This window comes from Notolepis coatsorum (genome assembly GCF_963971535.1).
Source record: "Notolepis coatsorum genome assembly, chromosome: 8".
Taxonomy (NCBI): Eukaryota; Metazoa; Chordata; class Actinopteri; order Aulopiformes; family Paralepididae; genus Notolepis; species Notolepis coatsorum.
In genome coordinates this window covers 151,136,223-151,150,719 of record NC_140172.1, presented here as the reverse complement: position 1 = coordinate 151,150,719, position 14,497 = coordinate 151,136,223, and positions in this window count along the sequence as shown.

Genomic DNA, 14,497 nt, shown 5'->3' with positions numbered 1-14,497 from the left:
GATCTCCTCTCCGTGAGAGGTAGGTGGGAAAGAGGTAGAGGGGGAGGAGACATCTCCTTAAATACCCTGCACCTGGCGGTAGCATTAGCGGCTCCGCCTATAGCGCCCTCTAGTGGAAACAGTTATGCATAGTTAGACAGTTACTAGCAATCATATTATAACCTCTAACTTTAACAGACTTGTAAAAGAAATTAAAAATTATATTAGATTGTGAAAAAAACAGTTGTTAGTGGTTAACATACCGTTGTATTCGTTCGGTACACAGCCGTTCGGTACGGTATGGTACACACTGAAACGGTTCGGTACGGATACGTGTACCTTTTGTTAACAGAACTCACTTCAGGGCGTCAATAATGTGGTCAAGAGGCATGGTTTCTATCTTGTGCCTGAACTGGCGTGGCTTCTTTTATTCACACATAAGCAGTAGTTGTACAACACTCTTCTCTCTTTGAGAGACGTTGGAGGAGAGAACGATAGGGGCGGGCACCACCTCTTTTATAGTCGCCCTAAGGTAGAATACCTGAGTGGCTACGCCCAGAGCGCCCTCCAGTGGGGACAGATATATATGCACCAAGGCAATCACTTGATGGAGACAATTGTCTACACAGATAAACAGTTACTAGTGTAAACAGTCATATGTACAGTTGGACAGTTACTAACAATCCCATACAGAGTCTCTTATCTCAACACCTTTACACCCCTAGTAACTAGTAAGAGTAGGTAAGGGATATGTACAGATATAGATATAGTATTAACATGTACAGTGATACAGGTATAAAGACACTATGGTAGTAAGTCATACTGGCCAGTGTGACGGATCATATTGGTCTGCGTTGTGTTTGATGTTAAATGTTAAATGAGAATGTCCCGAGGGGGAGTCGAACAGGGGGCTCCCGCGTCCGCGGGCGACGACACAGACCGCTGCACTAAGAAGTGGATCCACACCTAACTACCGTACCTATGCGTCTATTAACCCTGTTATGGGGAAGTGAGTTTAATTTACCAGCCCGCACTGCCACAGTCACCCGTCAACACACCTGTTTCAGTGACTGTGGACCCCACGGACTTCCCCGTTACACCAGCAGCGTAACTAGTAAGAGTAGGTAAGGGACATGTACAAAATGTATAGATTGATAGAGGCTAGTATCTATACAAAGGATTATATACAGGTACAGACAGATGTGGATATATGTAAATGCATCTATGGTTAACAGTTGGTTAATATAGTTATATTCGCTTACAATTTTATACGTTTATTTTTGCATATTAATAATAATACTCAGGATTGTATTTCATATGGGTTTATATAGATAATATGAGTGGCGCATGATTTCTTTTTGCTTGTGCAATTATTTAGTCTCACAAGACTTGTTTCCCACTTAATATCCGGTGACGTGTTTCCGCCTTTCTTTGAGACCCGACATGACTTGATGGATGGCTGTCTTGACTTTGCGGTCAATTCAAGCAAGTAAAATAGTTGTCTAACACAAGACAATATAACAAGAAAAAGGACAAAGACACAACACAATCGATGTTCTCTTATACTGGCACGCAGCCAATAAGGTATTGATTGCTATGGATGATGATTTTTGTTATATGTTGACGGTTGATGTTAGCTACGTTTTTGATGGGCTTTCAATTGCTAATGGTATCATTTGTATGTATTGTGTATGTATTTATGGTTTGGATGGAGAATGGACAAGCTTCATTAAAATCAGTTCAAGAAATCTACTTGTATACTACTTCGTGCCTGGAGGATGTCACAATATATATGGATAGATACATATTAATACAACAACTCTGTACATACATCTGATTAGCACTATTGCTCAGTAGTATGAATGAATGAAAACTTTATTATTATAACAGATTGCAGAATGGGTACAATACAGTACGACTCAATACACACAATTGTTAAGGGGATGCAGACCAGAGAAAGACTTTCATCTTGTTTACATCAGGGTCCCCCATTTTCAATTCATGATATTTATGACATAGGGACATACAGGTATATAGTACTGTTACATTTGTGACATATACGATATGCAAATATACAGTACTGTTACCCAGAGATCCTAAAAGAAAATATATACATACGGTGGGGAGGAGACTGTACATTAGGAGGGGGTGGGTGGGTGGGGGGGTTTGGACATTTACAGTTGCCAGTTTCTAATTGCAGTCTCCCGTAGGTGCTCTTTGAGGGCGGTTTTGAAGGTGGGTAGTGATTCACATTCCTTTACGGCTGTGGGTAGGGCGTTCCACATTGTTGTGTCATAATTGCGAAACGTGTTTAGTCCCTTGTTTGAGCCGAATCTGGGTTGAACATGATTTGTGGAGCTCCCTCTGGTGTTGTGGGCGTGGTATTCACTGACCTGTGGGAAGTATTTCGACATGTACATGGGTACCTTAGTGGTGTAGTGTATCTTGTAGACCAGGCCCATTTAATAAAGTGTTCAATCAATCCACACAGTACATACAGTAACAAGGAAAGATGAAATTACCTACCTGGGTTCCATCCTAGAGGCTAATCTTTCCTGTGACAAAATGGCATCCAATGTAATAAAAAAAGTCAACCAACGAACTCAATTCTTGTACCGGATCTCCTCTCTGGTAAACAAGAATACCCTGAAGACTCTGGCAGGAGCACTCATTCAAGGGTACTACGACTATGCTTGCACCTCATGGTACCAAAGCACCTCAAAGGCGCTAAAAACAAAATTACAAACATCTCAAAACAAACTGGTCAGACTACTGCTTGACCTTACTCCTAGAACCCACCTCACCCCTGCTCACTTTGACAACCTAGGATGGCTTAGAGTAGACGACAGAGTACAGCAACTTGCAATGGGCCTGGTCTACCAGATACACTACACGACCAAGGTACCCATGTACATGTCAAAATACTTCCCAAAGGTCAGTAAATACCACGATCACAACACCAGAGGGAGCTCCACAAATCATGTTAAACCCAGATTCGGCTCAAACAAGGGACTGAACACGTTTCGCAATTATGCCACATCAATGTGGAACGCCCTATCCAAAGCGGTAAAGGAATGTGAATCACTACCCACTTTTAAAACCACTCTCAAAGAACACCTACGGGAGACTGCAATTCGAAACTGGCCCCTGTAAATGTCCTAACCCTCCAATGTACAGTAAATGACCAAGTATGGTTTTGTCAATATTCCAATGTACAGTTTTGCTTGTACAGTTGTACAGTGTTCCCCACCCACCCACCCCTCCTACCCAACCCCCCCCCCCCCCACCCAACCACCTCCAATGTACAGACCCCCACCCACCCAACCCCACCCCACGTACCCAACCTCCTCCAATGTACAGTTTTTACGTCAAATGTATATACTCTCTTTTCTGGACTCTTTTGTATCACAAACAGTACTGTATTTGCAAGTCTGGTATGTCAAAATGTATAGGTGTAGCAGTACTGTCTATCTGTATGTCATGTATGTTATATCCTGATGCATTGAAAATGGGGGACCCCGATGTAAACAAGACGAAAGTCTTTCTCTGGTCTGCATCCCCTTAACAATTGTGTGTATTGAGCTGTACTGTATTGTACCCATTCTGCAGGGGTAGTTAATACTGCGGCAAAGATTGAGGGTAGAACAGATAGAATTAAAATGATTGTTAGGATAGCGGTTCAACATTTGGGTATGGAAGGTCTGACATTGGAGGAGGTGGTTAGGGAATTGAATAAAGGGGGCAGCGGGTGACCAAGGAGTACAGAGTCAGGCAGCAGGGGACAAGGAGTGTCTCGCAGAGGGGGGCTCAATCAGGAAGTAGCAGCATTAGTTGTGTAACGGTTTGAAGAATGATCAGCTGTTTTAGTTTACCGTTTTTAGTTTATTGTAAATTCTGAATGATTTGGGACAACAAACTATTGTAAATAGGTATTTTATTTTGAAATCGTCATTTCAGGAGGAAGTGACGTATTTGTTGCGCGACGTATGGTATCTGGCTTTACATGCTGCTTCCTACCAGCGTCTCTACAATTCGTAGCCGCATTTCTGCAGACCCCTCTCTGATTGGTTGAGGCCATTTCTGCAGACCCCTCTCTGATTCGAAACTCTGTTAAGCTCCAGAGAGAGAGGCTGAAAACCCACAGTTGTTGGCCGACGGATGGGAGCCGAATCCCGGATCCGAGTTTTCTGATGAATAGCCCCAAAACATGGAGGTTGCGAACGCAATTTATACGCATGGAAGTATTGTAGACAGTTACAATATAACATTTATATTAATTAACCCAGTTAATGCCTTAAGAGAAAGAGTCTGGTGGTCAATTGCTACGGAAATGTTGTGTCTTACTAATAATAACAGATTCGCGTATAACGTTATTTCCCATGACTTTGCGGTTTATTCATAACGTTATGCACATTACACAACACAGCCAGCTGTCAGCAACTGCCCATTTGATGTTCTCAAATCAGAAAGTATCACAGAGACTTCTATTGACCAAGGAATTAGTTATTATTAGTAAGACACAACATTTCCGTAGCAATTGACCACCAGACTCTTTCTCTTAAGGCATTAACTGGGTTAATTAATATAAATGTTATATTGTAACTGCGCGCGCGCTCGGCCAATCAGAGAGGGGTCTGCAGAAATGGCCTCAACCAATCAGAGAGGGGTCTGCAGAAATGCGGCTACGAATTGTAGAGACGCTTCCTACCAACTTCAGTCTACTCTATCCTGAATGATAAGAGGTAAGCAGCTATCCTTGTACCTTGATGATATATCTCTGGTCTAAGCCGATAATGTTGTAAATAGGGGCTTGAGAGTACGAGACGGCGCGATGGGGAAGAAGGGAAGGAGGAGGTTGGGAATGCCGAAATATCGGATGTGTTGTGGTGGTAGTGTTACTGTTGACGATTGGAGTTTGGGCGACGATGGTTGTGAGATTTGCGACTTTTGCGACTTGTGTTCACATGTTGACGAGTTGATGGTATGGGATTTGTCGCATCCGAGCCCTGTTTCCCCCAAGGGTGAATGAATGAATGAATGAAAACTTTATTTAACAGATTGCAGAATGAGTACAATACAGTACGGCTCAATACATACAATTGTTAAGGGGATGCAGACCTGAGAAAGACGTTTGTCTTGTTTCCATCAGGGTCCCCCATTTTCAATTCATATAGACATTTATGACATACACAACATACATGACATTTATGGCATAGGGACATATAGGTATTTAGTACTACATTTGTGACATAGGCGGCATTCAAATATACAGTACTGTTACCCCTAGATCCCGACAGAGTATATACATATGATGGGGAGGGGACTGTACATTAGGAGGGGGTGGGTGGGAGGGGAGGGGACTGTACATTAGGAGGGGGTGGGTGGGTGGGAGGGAAAAATACATACGGTGGGGAGGGAAATATACATACGGCGGGGAGGGAATATATACATGCGGTGAGGAGGAGACTGTCTATTAGGAGGTGGTGGGGGTTTTGGGCATTTACGGTGGCCAGTTTCGAATTGCAGCCTCCCGTAGGTGCTCTTTAAGAGCGGTTTTGAATGTGGGCAGGGATTCACATTCCTTTACAGCTTTGGGTAGGGCGTTCCACATTGTTGTGGCATAATTGCGAAACGTGTTTAGTCCCTTGTTTGAGCCGAATCTGGGTTTAACATGATTTGTTGAGCTTCCTCTGGTGTAGTGGTTGTGGTATTCACTGACCTTTGGGAAGTATTTTGACATGTACATGGGCACCCCGTTCGTATAGTGTATCTTGTAGACCAGGCCCATTGCAAGTTGCTGTACTCTGTCGTCTACTCTAAGCCATCCTAGGTTGTCAAAGTGGGCAGGGGTGAGGTGGGTTCTGGGGTTCAGGTCAAGTAGTAGTCTGACCAGTTTGTTTTGTGATGTTTGTAATTTTGTTTTAAGCGCCTTTGAGGTGCTTTGGTACCATGAGGTGCACGCATAGTCATAGTACCCTTGAATGAGTGCTCCTGCCAGAGTCTTCAGGGTATTCTTGTTTACCAGAGAGGAGATCCGGTACAAGAATCTAGTTCGTTGGTTGACTTTTTTTTATTACATTGGATGCCATTCTGTCACAGGAAAGATTTGCCTCTAGGATGGAACCCAGGTAGGTAATTTCGTCTTTCCTTGTGACAATATTTTCACCCACTGCAACTGAGAATCTGTCGGTCTTGCTGAGTTTGTTATTTGAACCGAAGAGAATGGACTCTGTTTTGCCCATGTGTAATGATAGTTTGTTATCAGCGAGCCATATGCAGATTTTGCCTAGTTCCGTGCTGAGGGATTTTTCAACCTGCAATTTGTTCTTGTCAGAGACCAGCAGGGCTGAGTCGTCCGCAAACAGGAACAAGTTGCAGTCACAGACTGACGACATGTCATTTGCATAAATTAGGAAGAGTAGCGGTCCTAGTATGCTTCCTTGTGGAACACCACAGCTCACTGTGAGGGGGGGGGGGGATAGAGTACCGTTTCCCCCAAGGGTTTGAGGTCGGGAGCTAGAAGTAGGAGTAGGAGTGAACGAAGCATGTCGCCGTTTTCGGGCCCTAGTTCCCCCCAGGGTTCGACGTCGGGAGCCAGGGGGGGTAGAGCAAGCAAGTGCAATTCCAACAGTGATGGCCGTGATGAAGGAGAGGGGATGGCTAGTGATATGGAGTGTAGAGTAGGAGAGGAAAACGAGGGAGAGGTGTGGGAAAAGGTGGGGGAAAAGAGCAGGGAAAGTGGGGGGAAGGGGAGTAAGAGGAAGAAAGAGGGGGGAGATAGCTTGAGTGGGTCAGAGGATGAGGGTAGAGAGAAGGAGTTTGTAGGGTTGAATGTAGTGGTGCGATTTGAGGGAGTAGACAGAGTTAGGAACATAGAGCCGAGTCAGCTGTCAAAACTCATTAGAGCACAGTTAGGAGAGGTAAGGTACGGAAAGGTGTTAGACGATGGGAACTTGTTTATAGGGTGTGTAAGTGTAGTGCAGGTAGAGAAGGCAAGGGAAATGAAGAGCATTGGCAAAGTGAAGGTCTGTAGAGTAGTGATAGTAGGGGAGAAAAGGGATGGTGGTTGCAAGGGGGTGATTAGTGGAATTCCAATTAAGGTTAGTATGGAGCAGCTGTTAGAAGAGTTGAGGAGTGACAAACGTAATGGGAAAGTTAAGAGTGTAGATAGGATGAAGAGAGGTGTAGAGAAGGAGGTGACAGGGACGATAGTTATTCAGTTTGAGGGTGAGGTTAGTCCAAGAGTATTTTCAGGGTTTTTGGCATATAGGGTTAGGGAGTTTGTGCCGAAACCGTTGAGGTGTTACAGGTGCCAGGAGTTTGGTCATATAGCTAGGTCATGTAGGAAGGGACAGAGATGTGCTAGATGTAGTGGGGAGCATGAGTATGGGGAGTGTGACCTGGGAGTGGAGCCGAGGTGTTGTAGTTGTGGTGGGAAGCATAGTGTAGCGTATTGGGGTTGTGAGGCGATGAAGCGAGAGGTAGTGGTCCAGCATGTGAGAAGGGATGATAGGATTTCGTATGCAGAGGCAGTTAGGAAGGTAGGACAGGGAAAGCAAGGTAAGGAAGGAGAAGGGCATTTGGCAGTAAGGGTAGTGCAGGAGGATCAGGGGTTTAGAAAAGGGCATTTGTCAGTAGAGGAAGTACAGGAGGAGAAAGAGAGGGTGTGGGGGGAGAAGTTGGAGATAGTGGCATTTGTGACAAGAGTAGTGAATACAATAGTGATGGTTAGCAGTAGGACAGAGAGGTTAAAGTTAGTAGTTGAAGCAGTACTAGACATGGGTATGAAGGGGTTGACAATGGGGCAAGTATCAAGGGAGTTAGGGAAGTTAGGGAAGAAGGTTGTTGTGAGTGATCAAGTAAGAGAGTTATGGGAAGTGGTGGTGAGTGTTCAAAAAAGCCAGTCAGCCCACAGGAGGCAATGAATGACTCATAGATTAGGTTTGGATAGGGTGGTGATGTTAGGGATGGGGTTTTGTTTTGTGTGTTATGGGGTTGAATGGATTGTACAGTATGTGGCGGTATGCGCCTTTTGTGGTCGCGATCTGCCATTAACTCATGGAAGAAGAAGAAGAAGAAGAATGTTGTAAATAGGTTTCCAAGTAATGAACCGAGTTATGAACAGTGGTTTGATGTTGTGCAGTTGTGTATCTGTTTATAAGAGATTTGGCCGTTTTCGCGAACTCTTATATGAGCACGTTGGTAAACTAGTATTCATGGGGGGAGGGGCTTTACACCGGGCGCTGCTGAGAAGTGTGTGTTCTAACTGGAGTTTTCTCCTACCACAGAGATGTGTGTACTTACCAACATGGATGTGCTTAAGGCTGACGGCATTGTATATTTATTATGCTTGACAGGTATGTTGTGATGTTTTTGGTCAATTGTATTTTCTAATGTTTTATTCTAATGTTGTATTTTCTAATGTTTTATATTCTAATGTCTGATTCATATAGCTCAGTCTATCCTGAATGTTAAGAGAGATGTGTGTACTTACCAACATGGATGTGCTTAAGTCTGACGGCATTGTATATTTCTTATGCTTGACAGTATAAAGAAAAGAAGTACTCCGTCCATCCTGTCTCCCGTGTCCATTATTCAAGCAGAGCAGGAACACAGTGGTCACAGACTCACAGTTGCACTCCATGAAGGTGAGGGGAATTGGATTTTGTAGGAGGTAAAGGATACCAGTAGATGGCGGCAAATACCCTAACAAGTGGTCGGCCGCCGTTAAACCTCAAAAAGAAGAAGAAGAAGAAGTTGCCGCTCTCTGCTGAGGGGAGGTGCTTCCGTTTGAAATATAGCTCCTTATTTCACTCGTTTCTGCTAAATGTAACAAATTTTTAGCGTTCATTTTATTACATGGTTTTATGACATTTGTGCTCATTTGACCACTAGTTCTAGTTTTATAGGTAGGTTAAATGTCGCAATGATTGCTACGGCCATTCCATGCAGATTCCATTATCTCTGTTCTTTGAGTTATTATTATTATTATGGTGAAGAAACTAATGCATTGTTTAATTTTGTACATGTAGGTATGAGTTATTATGGTGAAGAAACGAATGAATTGTTTAATTTAGTACATGTAGGTATGAGTTATTATGGTGAAGAAACTAATGAAGTGTTTAATTTAGTACATGTAGGTATGAGTTATTATGGTGAAAAAAACGAATGCATTGTTTAATTTTGTACATGTAGGTATGAGTTATTATGGTGAAGAAACTAATGAAGTGTTTAATTTAGTACATGTAGGTATGAGTTATTATGGTGAAGAAACGAATGAATTGTTTAATTTTGTACATGTAGTTATGCAAGATGTGCAGCGACCAGAAGACTCCAGCGGTGTTGTTTTATGTGTCTTCTGCAGGTATGTGGCTCATGCATATTTTATGTTTATCAATGTAAATTAATTTACCTGCTAACTCTATGCATTGTGGCATTTCCTGCTCTGTTCAGCAGGTGGCGCTAGTTTACCATTTCTGTTTTAAGTAATGTTTTGATTTTATTTTGGTTTAGTGTAAGAGTTTAATTGTATAAAGCTCCCAGCCATACACATGTCTAGACAGTAGCTTATGTTTTCACGGCGCGTCATCAAACCGGAAGTCGGCCATTTTGGAGATACTGAATGTTTACAACGCAACCGAACTCGCAACTGTTCCTTTTCATTGTTGCTCAAAAGGGTCAATTATTGTTGTGTTTTTGGCTGTACTAATCGGTCGGACCGGGAAAAGCATTTGGAGTACTTCAGATTGCCAAAAGCTATTACAAATCAGGGAGAAGAGTGCAAAGAATTGTCTGAGGAAAGGAGGCAAACACCCCCTCTCCTCCTCTCCCGTCTGAACGAAGTACCAAAGTACCGATCAGCATTTTGATCCAAACATTTGTACTAGTAGACTATTTGAAAAAAAATTCAAATGTAAAGATCAGTTGATCTTAGGGATGGGAATCGAAAACCGGTTCCCGTTGGGAACCGGTTCCTAATTGGCCGATGCCTGGAACCGTGTGGCTCCTGTGACTTTCGATTCCCTTAACGCTGCCAGGTTTTTCCTACAGTTGCGCGCGTTAGCATGTAGCCATGGCAGACTCTATTTGATTCCTTAAGGGCTCGAAATTGCCTGGCTTTTGGTCATATGCTCCCGAAATGCTCCCGCTGTTTGGCTACTTCTATGTGCAGTGAAAACTACTTGAATGCTTTCATTGATTTAGTTTAGGGTGAGCTAAAATTAGCCGCGGAGCTATCGCTAGCTAACGTGAGCTAACGCTATTTAATCAAGCTCACAAAGAGAGATAAACAGCTGACAGCGGATAGTACAGGTACAAATACAATAAAACAGCGGGTGGGGACTGTTCTGTAAACATTGTACTCTTTAGTTCACATATAATAAGAGCCGGATTGTTTATTTACTAAGTCCGTCAGACAGGAAGTACCATGGTGCAACATACAAATGTGTCCGTGTAGCAACACAAGCCAATACCTACAGGACAGGGGCCCGGGGAGGGAGCTCTGTGTGTCTGTGTGTGTGTGTGTGTGTGTGTGAGACAGAAGTCAGAGGAATAACGACTGTTATTCAATAGATTAAATTAGTTTAAGAATAAAAAAATAAATACATTTTAAGAGAATCTCAAATACATTATTTTATTTAAGTGTAGGCTATAGTTAATGTTTTATTTTTTACAGTTTTTGTATTTTTCTGACATGGTAAATGGCTGCTTTTTTATATAGCGCTTTTATCCAAAGCGCTTTACAATTTGTTCCTTACATTTTAACCAATCACTCACACATTCACACAACGACGGCGCAGGCAACCATGCAAGGTGCCAACCTGCTCATCGGGAGCAGTTAGGGGTTAAGTGTCTTGCTCAAGGACACATCGACACGCTGCCCGGGAGGAGCGGGAATCGAACCGGGAACCTCCGGATTGCCAGGCGACTGCTCTACCTCCCGAGCCACTGTCGCCCCTGACATGGGGGCTCAACAATAAATGACAATCAGAAATGTCAAGTTGCATGTTGTTATTCTAACCAGCTTAGTTCTGTTGCATTTCCAATTTATTTATTTAAATTATAAATTGATCAGGTATCGATAAGAGAATCGATAAAGAATCGAATCGATAAGCAGAATCGATAATGGAATCGTATCGATAAAATCCTATCAATTCCCATCCCTATTGAATCACCTACCTTGGCTTTCACAATACACAATTCACAATACACATGTCTCCTCCCACCCACCCACTCCCTGCTAATGTACAGTTTCCTCCCCCTCGTATGTATATATTTTCTGTTAAGATCTCTGTTTAACTACTGTATATTTGCATATCTTGTATGTCACAAATGTAACAGTACTGTATACCTGTATGTCAGAAATGTCATGATATATATCTGTATGTTGCGTCATTTATGTCATTTTAATCATGGGCCGACATAGTGAACTACCTCGTTTTTTCACCATCTATGTTCTTCCTGTGCTCCAGGACAGTTCAGTCAGTATGTTCTTCCTGTGCTCCAGGACAGTTCAGTCAGTATGTTCTTCCTGTGCTCCAGGACAGTTCAGTCAGTATGTTCTTCCTGTGCTCCAGGACAGTTCAGTCAGTATGTTCTTCCTGTGCTCAAGGACAGTTCAGTCAGTATGTCAGTACATACTGAGGAAGAACATACTGACTGAACTGTCCTCAGGAAGAACATACTGACTGAACTGTCCTGGAGCACAGGAAGAACATACTGACTGAACTGTCCTGGAGCACAGGAAGAACATACTGACTGAACTGTCCTGGGGCACAGGAAGAACATACTGACTGAACTGTCCTGGAGCACAGGAAGAACATACTGACTGAACTGTCCTGGGGCACAGGAAGAACATGTGTGAATTCTTAAAATGGGTGGCTTTCCAATGGTGACAGCAATTACAACTATTCATGTTATTATTCTGCCTCCCTCCAGACCCCCCACAGCTCTCTGTCTGTGAAGAGGAGGTTCCCCCTGAACAGCAGGAGAGGAGCCCCAGTCTGTGTCAGGAGCAGCCAGAGCTCCTACAGATGAAAGAGGAACAGGAGGAACTCTGGACCGGTCCGGAGGGAGAGCAGCTTCAAGGTCTGGAGGAGGCTGATATCAAGTTCACTTTCAACCCTGTCCCTGTGAAGAGTGAACATGATGAAGAGAAACCTCAGTCCTCATGGTTTAACCAAACCCAGGACCCAGAGCTCTTACAGATTAAAGAGGAACAGGAGGAACTCTGGACCAGTCAGGAGGGAGAGCAGCTTCAAGGTCTGGAGGAGGCTGGTATCAAGTTCACTTTCAACCCTGTCCCTGTGAAGAGTGAAGATGATGAAGAGAAACCTCAGTCCTCATGGTTTAACCAAACCCAGACTGAGGAAAACAGAGAGACAGAGCCTCTAGCCAGCACCTCAACAGAACAGATGAAAACAGAACCTGATGGAGAGGACTGTGGATTATCAGAACCAGTCAGTAACTTAGATCCAGCTGGTGATTTAGAACCAACTACAGATGGCCAGCTCCTCTCTTCAGACTGTTCTGGAACTGCTACTGATGACAGTGATGATTGGCTGGAGACTAGTGAACCTCATCCTGGTTTAAACTCACTGACATCAAAGAAGACACAGAAAAACAAAGGACAGAGTTTGTCTAACAGCAACCAGTTGAAGAGCTCTGTGGTTTCATCCCATGAGGTGAAATTATCAAACCAAATACCATGTGAGACCTGGAGCTGTAAAGTGTGTGGGAAATGTTTTCCTAATAGGAAAGCGTTAGCATCCCATCTTAAAGCCCATTCTAGTGACTGTGGTTTGTGTGGAAAACATTTAGAACCCACAGAGAGCTTAAAACTTCACTTTCAAACTCACATGACATGTACTGTTTGTGGCAAGAAATGTACTACCATTACACTCTTGGAAGCACATATGAGAAGCCATACTGTGGAAGAGCCCTATAGTTGCACACTGTGTCCTAAAAGATTTAGTGTAAAATCTCACCTAAAAGACCATATAAGACGCCATACTGGGGAAAATCTCTATAGTTGCACACTGTGTCCTAAAAGATATATTAAACGGGGAGAGCTGAATATTCACATGAGAAGACATCCTGGGGAAAAGCCCTATAGTTGCACCCTGTGTCCTAAAAAATATATTACACGGGGAGAGCTGAATATTCACATGAGAAGACATCCTGGGGAAAAGCCCTATAGTTGCACACTGTGTCCTAAAAAATATATTACACGGGGAGAGCTGAATATTCACATGACACGCCATACTGGGGAAAAGCCCTATAGTTGCACACTGTGTCCTAAAAGATTTATTACACAGGGACACCTGAATAGTCACATGAGAAGCCATACTGGGGAAAAGCCCTATAGTTGCACACTGTGTCCTAAAAGATATAATAGACAGGGAGACTTGAATAGACACATGAGAAGCCATACTGGGGAAGACTCAGAGCCCTATAGTTGCACACTGTGTCCTAAAAGATTTAGTCAAAAATCTCACCTAAAAGAACATATAAGACGCCATACTGGGGAAAAGCCCTATAGTTGCACACTCTGTCCTAAAGGATTTAGTCAAAAATGTCACCTAAAAGAACATATAAGAAGCCATACTGGGGAAGAGCCCTATAGTTGCACACTCTGTCCTAAAGGATTTAGTCAAAAATGTCACCTAAAAGAACATATAAGACGCCATACTGGGGAAAAGCCCTATAGTTGCACCCTGTGTCCTAAAAGATATATTACACAGGGAGACCTGACTATTCACATGAGAAGCCATACTGGGGAAGAGCCCTATAGTTGCACACTGTGTCCTAAAAAATATACTAGACAGGGAGACCTGAATAGACACATGAGATGCCATACTGGGGAAAAGCCCTATAGTTGCACACTGTGTCCTAAAAAATATACTAGACAGGGACACCTGAATAGCCACATGAGAAGCCATACTGGGGAAAAGCCCTATAGTTGCACACTGTGATAAAATATTTGGTGCAAAACGTGACTTAAAAGTACATATCAGAACTCATACTCGGGGAAAAAACATTTAGTCGTGAAGTTTGTGGGAAAGGATTTACCTGGAAGGCATATATAAAGACACACATGAGGATTCACACCAGAGAAGAAACAAACTCACGTCCCTCCCTCCCTCATCTAGTTCACATTCAACCCCGTCCCTGTTAACTCATTGACCGCCACGCTCTTTTCCCATCTTTACTCAATGGCGCCAGCGTTATTGACCATTTTAGCGATGTTTGCGGACCCATCATGTGTTCTGTATTATAGCTATGGAGACAATAGCATGGCTCATTTGACAGGTATTGTTTATAGTCCAAGACTGACTAACCAGTTAATTTCTACATACTTTAGTTTGTGCGCTATTCCATGCAAATTATTATTTGTATTTTTTTTTACAGTGCAATAAAATAGTTCTGGATTACTGTTCAACAGTTCAAAGTCGTCTTTACCTTCTCTGTTTGGTATCCACAGTTTAAAACTTGACAGTCTTCCCTCCTGTCTTATACC